We start from the raw sequence: 16192 nt of genomic DNA on the forward strand, positions 1-16192 counted from the left end.
AGGAAAAAAGGAAGGGGCTTTCATCATTTGGAGAAAAAAAAGTTGAGAACCAATGAAAAGTGTTATTTTCAGGTCACATGTCCCGACGAGCTTACGCTACGTGCCCCGGCACGCTTACGTTTCGCGCTCTGGTTCGCGCCACGGAGCGCTTTTGGGTGCGTTTACGCAGCGCGCCGGAAGAACGCATCACGCGGTTACGCGATACGTCACGCTTACGCGGCGCGTCACGATGTTGTTTTCGTTCGCGGCAATTGCGCTGACGGGGCGCTCTCCGGTAAGCACCCCAGGGCGCGCCGCAATATTGCGCTTACCTGTGCGTTCACCGGAACACGCCCCGGGAGCGCCCCGGGTTAAAAATGAAAAAAAAAAGAAAATTACATAATTATACAATATAAAATTCGCTTTAAAATTTATTCTTTTTTATAACTATAAAGATTTGCTATTAAAAAACCATTGAAATTCACTGAAAAAACCATAGGTTTCACACCAGTTATAGTTAGGAATTAGCATTAAAAAAAACGATTACATTCATTTAAAAAAACATAGGTTTCACATCAGTTATAGTTAGCTGGAAGTTTTACTCGCATAACATCAATGAAAATCCCACGTTATAGTTAGTTGGACTCACTATAACTTGCGCATGCAATGCACTGCTGATGACGTCACATATTACATCACTCATGACATGGTCAGTGACATCACTCATGACATCACTGATGACACCATCCTTGTGACAGAGTGATAGACCTCCTTTCACTGTAATGTAACCCTTGAAACACATTCAAAAATAGAAATTTAAATTTTCAAAAAAATATAGATACCCATACCAGTTACAACAACCAATTCAATAATTCCACCATCTATATACACATCCACTCATTCACCAACAGTTCTATATAGTCACTCATACATATACTCACTCATCATTTGTAGTGATACACCTATACATCCTGTTACACATCCAGTCATCCAAAAGTTACTCACACACATACTCACACATACAAATAAACTATTGGACATCCATTTATTTGGATATACAGCTATACACACACTACCACCTTACTTCTAAGGAAACTTACACATACTTACTCTCTTAAACAATAACTTTTAGAAACACATACTTATTTAAACAGGAACTCTTACAATCTTTTACTCTTACATGTACTCAGTTATATACATCAATATTCACATATATTAGATTAAAACATATGTAGTTACTGATAAAGACACTAGTGAAACAGTCATTCACTGACAAACACACACATATACACACTCATCCACCCATACAGTCCTGCACATATGCTGTCTTCAAAAGACATACAAAGAGAGAGTCACTCATTCATGCATCTATGTACTAAGTAACACCCCCACCAAACCATACAAACACTCATACTGATACTAAGAAAAACATCTAATAACCCATATACATACACATGTAGCTACTCACCAACCCATGCAGCCACTTATACACAATGTGAAACACTAATCCATATATTTAAATATTTAAACATTACTCACTAATATATGTATTCACTAAGATATTTAATAACATATACATATATAACACATAATTATTTTTCAGAAAGACACACATTCACTGGATGGTGTCATCAGTGATGTCATGAGTGATGTCACTGACCATGTCATGAGTGATGTAATATGTAACGTCATCAGCAGTGCATTGCACGCGCAAGTTATAGTGAGTCCAAATAACTATAACGTGGGAATTTCATTGGTTTTATGCGAGTAAAACTTCCAGCTAACTATAACTGATGTGAAACCTATGGTTTTTTAAATTAATTTAATCGTTTTTTTTAATGCTAATTCCTAACTATAACTGGTGTGAAACTTATGTTTTTTTCAGTGAATATATATATATATATATATATATATATGTATCCCAATGCGCCCAAAGCTTTCAGGAGTCACTCACAGCTCAACTCCACCTCAGCTTCTTGGAGTGTCATTCGTAAGCCCTACGCTTTTCGAGGCCGTCCGCCTCTAGTCAGGGGCTGGCTTCTCATTCCTGGCACCTGCACACTCTCCTTAATGTATGCATATTCAATTAATTGACCCCAGTGGGCCGCGCTTCATACGCCGAACTGTATGCAGGGACATGTGGTCCTAGAAGAGAAACAGTTAATTAGCCATAGTGTGCTTCAGTTGTCAGGTTTATGTAAAAGCATTTCAATTAATTTTATTTTCCAAGTTCGTTGAGGCAATGTCTTTAGTAAGTCGGCTTGCTGTGCTACATGGATGGACCTAGTTTCCAGCCGTAGCCTCTCACTTCAGATGGTGCTTTCCTGCACGGCCGAACAACCGTGCCAGTCATTTGTATCCCAAAGCGCCCCAAGCTTTCAGGTGTCACTCAACAGTTCACCTCTGCCTCAGCTTCTTGGAGTGTCGTTGGTAAGCCTGTGCGTTTTGAGGCCGTCCGCCTCTCGTCAGGGGCTGGCTTTTCATTCCTGCCACCTGAACACTCTCCTTAAATTATGCATATTCAATTAATTGCCCCCAGTGGGCCGCGCTTCATGCGCCGAACTGTATTCAGGGACATGTGGTCCTAGAAGAGAAACAGTTAATTAGCCACAGTGGGCTTCAGTTGTCAGGTTTGTGTAAAAGAATTTCACTTAATTTTCCTAGTTCGTTAAGGCAATGTCTTTAGTAAGTCGGGCTTGCTGTGCTACACGGATGGGCCTAGTTTCCAGTCGTAGCCTCTCACTACAATATAACTACAATATGTTAAAAATGTAAATACAAATATATTTAAAATTTTTGAAAAAATTATAATGTTAGAAAGCTATGACAAATACCTACAAATATTGTATTAAATAAAACATAAAAAATCTTTTTAATTAGAACTGTTTTCGAAACAAAAACATTAATCATTACATTAATTGAATTTTTTTATTTTCTATCCTGTAACACCACACAATTCACAATCCACATCAAAATGTAAAAAAATGATACTTCCTTAATTAACATAGGAACAAATGAACAAACTCATAAACTCACAAACTCATAAAAATTAATACATTTCCCACACTTTACCTTATAATCCCCACAACCTACAGCTAAAATTAAACTGTAAAAAAGGAATGACACAATTAAAAACGTATTTACAATAAAAAACTAATTATTTTTAACAACTATTTAAAAAAGTAGGTACAGTTAATTTACTCCCCACACTGTACCCCATAAAAGTAAAACCCACACATGAACATTTTAAACTAATACCTTAATTAAATGTCAATTAAAGAATGAATATTAATGATCAACTAATTATTAATTAACTAAAATTACTTACCACCCTTTACCTCTATTAACTCCACAATCTGCACTTAAAATTATTTACACAATTTCCATAATTCATTTTCAATCAATTAATATAAATTAGCAACTAATTATTAATTATCCAAACATTACTTCCCAACCTTTACCCCTATAAATCCCACAACTCGCACCTAAAACAAATTGCACAATTACCATAATTAGATAGCTGTTAACATAAATTAACAACTAATAATAATATATCATTACAAACAAATTACTTCCCATAATTAGCACTATAAAATCTCAATTAAATAAATATTAATAAATACAAAATAATCATTCATTTATTATGATTACATTACTTTCCAACCTATCCCTCTATAATCCCACAACCCGCTACAGAACTAAAAATCGCAAAAAGTACTTAAAATACAATAAATACCTACTAAAAATACAGCACATATATCAAAAACCATAAACAATTCTTATACAAAAAAACATACATCACATACATTTAAAATAAAAACTAAAATATATAACAGTAAATAAAAAATCGATATTTTAAACAACTATATTTCTGCAAAAACCATTAATAACTTCTATGTTTTTGAAAACAATATTTCTTATCTTAATTCAAAATTCTGAACCACAATATTCTTGCTGTCGATATTTCGATCATTGGAGTACAGCTATCCTGGCTGAAGACGGCTGATAGCCAGAAACCAGTCCTAGGATTCTTGATTCTGGTCCAGGGAAGACATGGCTTGGCAGTTTGGGCTGGACTGTTCCCATGAGGCACAGGGTCAAGACTGATTTGCACATGGCCATGTCTGAACTGGGGTGGATTGTTGAGCAAAATAATGATGGATTAAACCCAGATCTGTGACTGGGGGTGAATGTTTTGCCATTGTGCAACATTCCGTCCATCATCTTGTGTGTTTTGCTGTTAGCCCTATGTGGGAAGAGTATAACCAGACGTGGGTACCGTGCTCACTAAGCCACTGGAGTCAAGCTATCCTGGCTGATAGCCAGAAACCGGTCCTAGGATGCTGGATTTTGGTCCAGGGAAGATATGGCTTGGCAGTTCGGGCTGGACTATTCCCATGAGGCACAGCGTCAAGACTGATTTGCATATGGCCATGTCTGAACTATGGTGGCTTGGTGAGCAAAATAATGATGGATTAAACCCAGATCTGTGACTGGGGTGAATGTTTTGCCATTGTGCAACATTCCGTCCATCATCTTGTGTGTTTTGCTGTTCGCCCTATGTGGGAAGGGTATGCCCAGACGTGGGTCCCGTGCTCACTAAGCCACTGGAGTCAAACAATCCTTGCTGAAGACAGCTGATAACCAGAAATCCGTCGTGGGATGCTTGATTCTGGTCCAGGGAAGACATGGCTTGGCAGTTCCAGCTGGACTGTTCCCATGAGGCACAAGGTCAAGACTGATGTGCATGTTGCCATGTCTGAACTGGGGTGGCTTTGTGAGCAAAATAACGATGGTTTAAACCCAGATCTGTGACTGGGGGTGAATGTTTTGCCATTGTGCAACATTCCGTCCATCATCTTGTGTGTTTTGTTGTTCGCCCTATGTGCGAAGGTTATGCCCACACGTGGGTCCCGTGCTCACTAAGCCACTGGAGTCAAGCTATCCTGGCTGAAGACGGCTGATAGCCAGAAAACAGTCCTAGGATTCTTGATTCCGGTCCAGGGAAGACATGGCTTGGCAGTTCGGGCTGGACTGTTCCCATGAGGCACAGGGTCTAGACTGATTTGCATAAGGCCATATATGAACTGGGGTGGCTTGGTGAGCAAAATAACGATGGATTAAACCCAGATCTGTGACTGGGGGTGAATGTTTTGCCATTGTGAAACATTCCGTCCATCATCTTGTGTGTTTTGCTGTTCGCCTTATGTGGGAAGGGTATGCCCAGACGTGGGTCCCGTGCTCACTAAGCCACTGTAGTCAAACTATCCTGGCTGAAGATGGCTGATAGCCAGAAACCGGTCACAGGATGCTTGATTCCGGTCCAGGGAAGACATGGCTTGGCAGTTCAGGCTGGACTGTTCCCATGAGGCACAGGGTCAAGGCTGATTTGCATATAGCCATGTCTGAACTGGGGTGGCTTGGTGATCAAAATAATGATGGATTAAACCCAGATCTGTGACTGGGGGTGAATGTTTTGCCATTGTGCAACATTCCGTCCATCATCTTGTGTGTTTTGCTGTTCGCCCTATGTGGGAAGAGTATAACCAGACGTGGGTACCGTGCTCACTAAGCCACTGGAGTCAAGCTATCCTGGCTGATAGCCAGAAACCGTTCCTAGGATGATTGATTCCGGTCCAGGGAAGATATGGCTTGGCAGTTCGGGCTGGACTATTCCCATGAGGCACAGCGTCAAGACTGATTTGCATATGGCCATGTCTGAACTATGGTGGCTTGGTGAGCAAAATAATGATGGATTAAACCCAGATCTGTGACTGGGGTGAATGTTTTGCCATTGTGCAACATTCCGTCCATCATCTTGTGTGTTTTGCTGTTTGCCCCATGTGGGAAGGGTATGCCCAGACGTGGGTCCCGTGCTCACTAAGCCACTGGAGTCAAGCAATCCTTGCTGAAGACAGCTGATAGCCAGAAATCGGTCGTGGGATGCTTGATTCCGGTCCAGGGAAGACATGGCTTGGCAGTTCCAGCTGGACTGTTCCCATGAGGCACAAGGTCAAGACTGATTTGCATGTTGCCATGTCTGAACTGGGGTGGCTTTGTGAGCAAAATAACGATGGTTTAAACCCAGATCTGTGACTGGGGGTGAATGTTTGGCATTGTGCAACATTCCGTCCATCATCTTGTGTGTTTTGTTGTTCGCCCTATGTGCGAAGGTTATGCCCACACGTGGGTCCCGTGCTCACTAAGCCACTGGAGTCAAGCTATCCTGGCTGAAGATGGGTGATAGCCAGAAAACAGTCCTAGGATTCTTGATTCCGGTCCAGGGAAGACATGGCTTGGCAGTTTGGGCTGGACTGTTCCCATGAGGCACAGGGTCTAGACTGATTTGCATAAGGCCATATATGAACTGGGGTGGCTTGGTGAGCAAAATAACGATGGATTAAACCCAGATCTGTGACTGGGGGTGAATGTTTTGCCATTGTGAAACATTCCGTCCATCATCTTGTGTGTTTTGCTGTTCGCCTTATGTGGGAAGGGTATGCCCAGACGTGGGTCCCGTGCTCACTAAGCCACTGTAGTCAAACTATCCTGGCTGAAGACGGCTGATAGCCAGAAACCGGTCATAGGATGCTTGATTCCGGTCCAGGGAAGACATGGCTTGCCGGTTCAGGCTGGACTGTTCCCATGAGGCACAGGGACAAGGCTGATTTGCATGTTGCCATGTCTGAACTGGGGTGGCTTTGTGAGCAAAATAACGATGGATTAAACCCAGATCTGTGACTGGGGGTGAATGTTTTGCCATTGTGCAACATTTTGTCCATCATCTTGTGTGTTTTGATGTTCGCCCTATGTGGGAAGGTTATGCCCACATGTGGGTCCTGTGCTCACTAAGCCACTGGAGTCAAGCTATCCTGGCTGAAGACGGCTGATAGCCAGAAAACAGTCCTAGGATGCTTGATTCCGGTCCAGGGAAGACATGGCTTGGCAGTTCGGGCTGGACTGTTCCCATGAGGCACAGGATCAAGACTGATTTGCATATGGCCATATATGAACTGCTGTGGCTTGGTGAGCAAAATAACGATGGATTAAACCCAGATCTGTGACTGGGGGTGAATGTTTTGCCATTGTGAAACATTCCGTCCATCATCTTGTGTGTTTTGCTGTTCGCCCTATGTGGGAAGGGTATACCCAGACGTGGGTCCCGTGCTCACTAAGCCAGTGGAGTCAAACTATCCTGGCTGAAGACGGCTGATAGCCAGAAACCGGTCCTAGGATGCTTGATTCCGGTCCAGGGAAGACATGGCTTGGCAGTTCAGGCTGGACTGTTCCCATGAGGCACAGGGTCAAGGCTGATTTGCATATGGCCATGTCTGAACTGAGGTGGCTTGGTGAGCAAAATAACGATGGATTAAACCCATATCTGTGACTGGGGTGAATGTTTTGCCATTGTGCAGCATCCCGTCCATCATCTTGTGTGTTTTGCTGTCGATATTTCGTTGTCACAATATTTCCAATTCGATATTTGTGTAAGTCAACATTTCCAACTCGATATTCTGTCTGAATTCTAACCATGCATTGTTACTGCAGTCACATTGGAGACAGGGCAGGGGGTCAGGAAATTCCATACACTTCACAGAACCTTTCTAGAAGCCTCTCCTTCATTAGAGAAGAAGGGCACCAGGGTATGCCAATAGGATGTTCAGGCTCACTCTTCAGTACATAAATGGACCTGCGGAAGGACTCTCAGGGGACTGCCTGCTAATGTGACCCGCTGTGCACTTTGCCAGACTGCTGCTGTACCTGGAAGAACTGTTTTGCTGCTTGGAGTCTCTCATGAACCCTCTGAGACCAGCTCAGCTGTTGAGCCCATGGCTTCACCTGCACCCAGAATTACCAGAAGTGACTTCAAGGGCTTGTTGCCTGGCTTCCTGTTCAGAGCCACAGGGACATAAAAGGTCCCATCTTTAACCTGCTCTTGGAACCAGCCTGAGTGAGTCCTGAACCCCCAAAAGGTGTCCCACCAGTGCTGGGCCCTTGATTCTGGTGCTAAAGATGCTAAAGATGCCCAGACAACCAATTCCCAGAACTGAGGACTTTTAAACAATTTGGCTAAAAACAGCTCTGAGAACCAGGAGGAGACCGGGGCCAACCTGCTCACCTATCTACCTGAGGTGCATCGGCAGTCTGATTGACTTTCTATGTTCTTCTCTGCAGAAGCAAATCGTTTTAATTGACTCTTCGCCAAGGGGATATCCAACCTCGTGGGATTGTCTTCAGCTACAGCCCTTTGCCTCATCCCACTGGAGATTTTCAACTTCCATTTCAGCAACTAAATCCGAACGTAGATATCTTCACTGTGGCTTTGACGCAAGGCCATTCAACGACAATGCTCCCTCCTCTGATACCTCATGCAGCCTTACCCCACTGAACGTTACTTACTCAAACACTTCTTCTTAGAATTTCTTCTTACTCCAAAGGTAAGTGTGACTGGGCCCAATTCTCTTCTTGTATCTGAATTGGGCTCCATTTTGGTTGTCCTTATTTTTCGACTTTGAACCAGTCTCCTGCAACTAGATATCTGAAGTTGACACTCAGATCTTTTAGGCGCTAGTGTTCACTAAAAACTTTAAAAGTCATAAATGTGGTTCTATTGATTGGATTTTTGTCATTTTGGTGTCAAATTACTTATTAAAATGTAATGAATTTACTTAATTGGCCTGGGATTTTTCTTGTGTTGTGTTTTTACTTTATTACTGTTTGTGTTATGCATACAGAATTAATACATTGCCTCTAAGTTAAGCCTGACAGACTTTTGGGCCGAGCTATTCAGGGGTAAGCATAGGATAATTTAGTGACTTTTTGAGAATCACCCATTAAAGGATTGTGGCTGTTGCTTGTCCAGGACTCACACCCCAGTCAACTAACAACCCAATTTTTCATGCCTTTTATACATTAATCCACGATTTTCAGTAAAGATAAATGCAGCATCAGACAAATCAAGTTCAATAGTTAATATAGATGAGTGGATGCAGCTTTTTGCCAGATGCTAGCTGTAGATAGCACAGTCTTCCAAGTATGGAACATTCCATTAAACAGCAACGCAAAATTTCACAGTCAAGTACATTGCCATTAAATCTTCAGAGCAGGTAAAGTTACATCAGTGCAACAACTCTGACAATGAAGAGTACTGTGTCAATGAGCTGTCATTAGCTCCTCTGTCTTTTTTGTCAACAGTAGTGCATGGGGGGACTGGAATGCTTCTTGTTTCTGTCATTTATGAAAAAACAGGTTACCAGCAGTATTTAACCTGATGCAAGGAGAGATCCTGCCTTTATTGCAGTCTCTGCTGTTATTGGGCATGTATATTGTTTGACTGAAAGAGTGAAGCAAATCAGGAGGGAATGGTTCTCTAATGTTCATTTTAGGGTACAAGTAGCTGGATCCTCATCTGGGTTAGCATCTGGGTAAGGTGAAATGTTTTCTGCTCCATTCCTGCTTCCAACAAAGATTATTCCTCCCAGGCAATATTTTCATAAATAGGATTCAATGTCAATGTCAATTTTATTGTTTAGTTCATAAAAACCATAACAATGTACATACATACAATATTAAAATTACGATAACCATCCAAATACTAAAAAACTTTAATTAAAAGCCATATTTTACTGTCCAGCTAAAATCGCTTTAACAAGCACGTGATCCACTGCAAGGATAAAAAGAGAATAAAAGTTAGTTTTTGTGAACCGTGTAAGTTGAAAGTGCATCGGAAGAAAGAGGGGAAAATGCAGGATGCGGAGCGTTTAAATTGGAGTGATTTGCAAAGAAAGTTGCAGGCTGTTCAGTCTCTAGACAGTTAAGGACTGATCATGATGGTGGTCGGACATCGTCTGACTTCCATCGTTCCTGGGATAGGACCAGCCAACGGGTAGTCGGTGGTCCCTCCCACCAATTTGCGGTCAGAAACATATCTTTTGCCATTGAGGTTTGTGCTGCTGCCCGAAAAAAGGGCGCAGCACAAGCCCCAATGGCAAAAGGCACTTTTACAAACATCTATGTACGGTGTGCCAGGCACCACATGGTACTTTCCACATGAGGCATGAATGTTTGGGTATGCACCACAGGTGCTCCCCAGGCCTCTTAGTGGAGGTCCAGGGGTAAAGGGGCTAAGGGCCCCAAATGTCTCTTTATAACAGCCTTTCTTTGGCGTGAGACATCCATGGAAAGGCTGTCAGAAAGGGTCATCTTCATCCCTGCAGCAGTGCCTGAGCAGGCACTGCCCCAATTGTAGGGACTACGATCCCACCAATGGTCTGATTGGCTCCTTGACTACCTTTGAAGAGTCGGTTGGTCCCTCCAATAAATGCGGTACGACTGACTGCGACAGTCGGATAGCTCAGCTGGATGTCGGTGAGACTGCTACCAACGGCCTGTCAGTGGTGGTCACACTGACATCCTCATCAGGCCCTTAGTTAGTAGCTATGCCAGGCCATTTGACTCAAGGTAGACCCTTCACCTCCCCATACACTCGTATCCAAAGAGGGCCCATTAACCTAGAGTATATAAGCGGCATAAGCTGTGAAGGTAAAGTGCATCGTATAGTGAAAACAAGATGGTTTACTCAGAGCTATCTCCTTGAGATTCACAAAATAAAATTCTCCTTCAAGGGAAATCTTTACTTTCTGACAACTAAATCAATTGTTTGATTATCGAAGAGGTTTTACCTGGGGCCCAAAAAATTGGGAACAACTCCCAAAAGAGGGCACTTGTTGTCACCTCTTTGGTGCTTGAGAGGACGGCTTGTGAGACATCTCAATATTATAATCTAATTGATTGAGTTTGGTGCACAGCCGTACCTTTAGTGATTGCGTTTGTCCATTTGATTATGGTTTGTCAAACTTCTTATCTGCTCTATTGGTGGCGTCCTCCGTCCGTGGGCGTCTGAAATATACTCAAGGGTGTGCTTCTAATAGTACATTAGTCGCATCCCTATAGGCACACTCTGATTCCTCTGTTAAGAAATGAGGATTCCACACTGGGTCATAATGTGGATTATTTCGTTTTTATTCCAATTTTTCTTAGATTTCTTTGAATTTCATTCAGATTATATAAACATCTTCACATCGGCATTACTGAAGCAAAATCCAATGCATTTCGGGCATATGGGTCCCCTTATTCATTTAGCCACGTCCTTTGTCTTATTTCAATTGCTCTCGCTCATACGTATTAATATTTGAGTAGATTCTCTTTGGGCAAACTTCAGTAAGACCTTTGGAACAACAAGCTAGATGTCTGGCGACGGGGAGTCTGTCGTCGGTTTTGTTTTATCACATGATCGGACCACTAACCAATAGAAACATGAGCACCAATACACCAGGAAACGCGCCGACTTTGCCGGTTTGTTTGAACGCTTTGGAAAACTTATCGAGTCGGAAGGTCGAAAACGGGACTCATAAGGTTAGTTGTAACGGGGTTTAAGGATGGAGGAGGTTGTTATACAGACGTACAACAAGTATCGTTTTCTTCACGAATTGTTTACGCATTTTTTATGTATTCCTTTTGCAGATTGTCAGTTTGCCAACAGCAGACGGCATGTAAGTGTCTTTACGAGTGTTCTCCTTCACTATGAGGGTGTTAAGGTTATAAGGTGACCCGGTAGAATCACCAATGAACCAACACTCGACACATCACTAGTTTTGGTATTCGAACCATGTATCAAGCACTGTTTTCCAACACCCAGTTGACACAGCCAATACTTACTATAAGCATCAGTATATATTATGTGTTATTGTTTTATTTTCATTTTGTAGTACTGTTCCCTGATGAAGGGTGTCCCATATGCCCGAAATGCATTGGATTTTGCTTCAGTAATGCCGATGTGAAGATGTTTACATAATCTGAATGAAATTCAAAGAAATCTAAGAAAAATTGGAATAAAAACGAAATAATCCACGTTATGACCCAGTGTGGAATCTTCATTTCTTAACAGAGGAATCAGAGTGTGCCTATAGGGATGCGACTAATATACTATTAGAAGCACACCCTTGAGTACATCTCAATATTAGACATTTAAGTGGTAGTAAGCATGATGCTGTTCAGCCTTCCTCCAGACTCTGGAGACATTATGATAGTTTGGAAACGAACTTCTCAATGAAATTGTTATTGGTGACAAAGATTTGTGCTCCTTTTGCTCGTTGGGATGACAGTCTAGTAATCAGGGTGAAATGAGCACAAGGAATTTTCTCCATGTTCTTCCTTCCCTTCCAGCCATCAGCAGACATTCATCAAATTCTTGATGAAAACATGGCAAACTGTTTTCAGGTTAAGTTGCTTTTTTAATTGGTAATCTATAAAGGGACACTCAAAATGTTGCCAATCACTGGACTTGCATGATGCCTCCATGTGTATTCATATACTGACAAAACATTTAATGCACCTGAGGTTCTCTCTCACAAATTACTGATACCAATTTCAGAATCTTCCATTTCAGCCTCATTTTATCAACAATAGTGTATACAAGACTCTGGCTCCCATGGTGGTTCACTTTAATGACAAAGGCATTCTTCTGTACCCATATTTATATAACTGGCAAATGAGCATGACTTTTTCTCGCCAGGGGCCATAGTTATCAATATTTCATGCAATGTAACTTAGGTAGACAACTTGCTGTGATGCGTCAAAGGGAGAGGGTACGAATTAATCATATTTACCAATATTAGGCCAATTCCTGCTCTCTGCCTATTCTGGCACACAATCCAATGCCTAGCAACAACGCAGGAACCCTTCTGCCATGGTTCAAGGGTGCCACCGCAGCAGTTTGCAGGAGTGTTTTGTGCACCTTCCTGCGCAAAACACTCCTTAGTGGCTTCTTTCTCTTTGTAGGTGTCCTGCAGATTGTAGCACACATAGAAAGAGGAAACAACAAAGATAAATAATAATATTTCTCTTTGTTGTGCCTCCTCTGTTAAGGCGTAGCATTTTGATGCATTCCCAGTTTCACCAGTCTTGGTAAAGCTGGAAATGCACTAAAATCCATCGGTGGATAGGTGGGACCACCCAGACTCCACCCATAGAATGCTTTTCTAGGTCAGAGTAATACAAGGCAGAGTAACACAAGACATCGAGTTGGGGGCTGTGTGGTTCGCCAGATTTACTAAGCAATGAAGAGCCATGCACGGTGGCCATCAGTTGCCTGGTAAAACTGACTTAAGTATTGCATTGCCCTTGCAACACCGTGTATGACGCAAGGGCAACGCGATACAAAAGGGGATGATGGACGGAGCATTTGAGCAAATAAAACACTCACCCCCAGTCAACTGATCTGGGTTTAATCCATCACCATTCTTTTGCCCACTCAGCCACCCCATTTCAGACATGGCTATATGCAAATCAGTCTGACCCTGTGCCTCATGGGAACAGTCCAGCCCGAACTGCCAAGCCATGTCTTCCATGGACCGGAAACAAGCATCCTGGGACCGGTTTCGGATTCATAATCCTCATCAGCCAGGCTATCTTGAATCCAGTGGCAAAGTGAGTAAGGGACTCACGTCTGAGCATACCCTGCCACACTTAGGGCAAGCAAAGCGATACAAAAGGGGATGATGGACGGAGCGTTTGAGCAAATCAAACACTCACCCCCAGTCAACTGATCTGGGTTTAATCCATCACCATTCTTTAGCCCACTCAGCCACCCCATTTCAGACATGGCTATATGCAAATCAGTCTGACCCTGTGCCTCATGGGAACAGTCCAGCCCGAACTGCCAAGCCATGTCTTCCATGGACGGTAAACAAGCATCCTGGGAACGGTTTCGGATTCATAATCCTCATCAGCCAGACTATCTTGAATCCAGTGGCCAAGTGAGCAAGGGACTCATGTCTGAGCATACCCTGCCACACTTAGAGGGAACAAAGCAATACAAAAGTGGATGATGGACGGAGCGTTTGAGCAAATCAAACACTCACCCCCAGTTGCAAGGGCAACGCAATGCAATGATAAATCTGGCTCTGGATATTATACAATTCCCTCAATCTTTGCCACAGAAAGGTTATATGTTTTTGAAACAGGAAAATATTAAGCCAAACAACTTGACGGAATATGAGTTTCGTCAAATCATTCTATAGTACACGGTATGGAAAATCCTGCCATCATCTGGAGTGGTTTCATGGGGATGCTGTTGACCTGTTCTATGTAGAGAATGGTGACAACATAATTGGCGGACTTAAGGTATAAATCTTCTAATTCAAAAAACATATAATACTCTAATTCAGAAAGCATTGAATTTACGGTTTCAACGTCCCAATCATCCGAATGTAACCCAGGTACATCATCCATAGAAACTTTGAACACCTATAGTATTTGCAGAATCTCCATCGGACCGAATATTTGGGAATTAACTTTTCTCAAACAATTCCATTAGTCTCTGGAACAGCTGAAATGTTAATAAGGGACAAGACTCATTTCATTTGATGCGATGAAGAATGGGTGGCCAACACCCAGTCGAGCAGCTCTGCAGCAGAATGTTCCAGGAGGTAATGGCCGTTAATTAATAGGAAAGCAACTGTCACATATCCAATCCACATACATAGGCATACCAATGAAAGTATGATCCAGAAATATATACATTGAGGGAATAGATAAGTGTGTTTTAACCATGAAATAAAAACGCAAATTCAGAACAATCGTCTTTATCCATATAGTACCCGTAGGTACTCATCTGGAAAACAGGAGGTTGGGACTCAGCAGTAGGACTTGAATAAGCCAACTTGGATGGATCCACAATGGTGGAACATTATAAATGACATCTGTTGTAGAAGATGTGATAGTAGAAACAGATATTGTGTCAGGTAAGTTGTTGGAAGAGGACTCAGCTTCCCCCTCCTTTCCTCAGCCGGGGACCATAAGCCTCAATGGTGCTCACAGGTTGTAAAGAAAAGTCATGAGGAAAAAAAGGAACTATTCTGCGGCTTACTATGAAGTGTTGGCCACATGGTGTAGCTTGACATGTTCAACAGAGACAAGGCTCTTGTTTTTATAACCCGGGAGAGGTTTCACCATCACAGTTTGTGTACCGTGAAGACCAAGGACCGAAACAGGAGCACAGTAAGTTGGGCTGAATTCTTTTTTGATGGCCGCCTTTTCTCAAACCAGGTCTCCAATTTTTGGAAGCCTACCCAAAACCGGAGAGGAATGTCAGTAGTCGAAAGATGAGATGCATATAAATGGTCTTGTGGGTTTCAGAAGCTGCCACATCTTGATGCAAAAAACACTTTGTATGGTGTCTACCCACCCAGAGATTTTTGGGGAGGTTACTTGCCCTCATTGAACCCCATGTAGATTGTTCAACGATTGTTCAACCAACCACTCCCTGTACCTTATACTCTAGCCGTTAAGGACTGTTTAAAGTCACAGTTCATTCTCCACAGCCGAATTTCCCTCAGGTCTACATGGAGCTGAAAAATTCACTTGCACACACATGGAATGAATCATGGTACACTTTAGAACCAAAAGCTGGGCCTTGGTCCTAGTGGAATGGCCAACAGGCATAAGTCCTGGTGTAGATTTGCAAGTCTTTAATAACAGTTTGAGCATCAGCTGAGTGCTGTGGCCAAACCCAGAGGAATCTAGAGCAAGAATCTACTGCAACCAAAATAAATTTGAAAGCAGCATCCAAAATTATTGGACGGCACTGATCTAAAGAAATGTAGCCGAAACGCTGCTTAGAGATAAAGAGTTGGGTCTGCGGTGGGCGATTGTATTTGTATTTTTTGGTATTTGTTAAGCGCATATATCACCCTTAGGTCTCACAGCACTAGATTGTATTAAGAAACCAGGGGAACGAGGGGAGGGAGAACTGCCAGGGGGAAGGGACTCAAAATAGCAAGGTTTTGAGGGATCTGCGGAATTTCTTATGGTCAATTTCCATATGGAGGTGTATGGGCAAAGTGTTCCATATCGTAGGGGCGATTTTGGACAATGATCTACCACCATTCTTGATGGTGCAGATTTTTAGTGTGGTTAGAAGTTGTTTGCTGGCAGAAAGAAGGGTGCTTATTGGTTGATATTTTATTAGTTTCCTTGCTAGATATTGAGGCACTTTTCTGTTAAGAGTTTTGTGTACCAGACAGCATAGTTTAAAATTGATCTGCTTTCTGATGGGGAGCCAGTGAAGGGTCTTCAAACTGGGGGCCGAGGGCGAGCGAGAGTGTAGGTTAAGGACCAGCCTAGATGCTGTGTTCTGCAAAACCTGGAGCTT

This window comes from Lissotriton helveticus, chromosome 2_2 (genome assembly GCF_964261635.1).
Source record: "Lissotriton helveticus chromosome 2_2, aLisHel1.1, whole genome shotgun sequence".
Classification (NCBI taxonomy): Eukaryota; Metazoa; Chordata; class Amphibia; order Caudata; family Salamandridae; genus Lissotriton; species Lissotriton helveticus.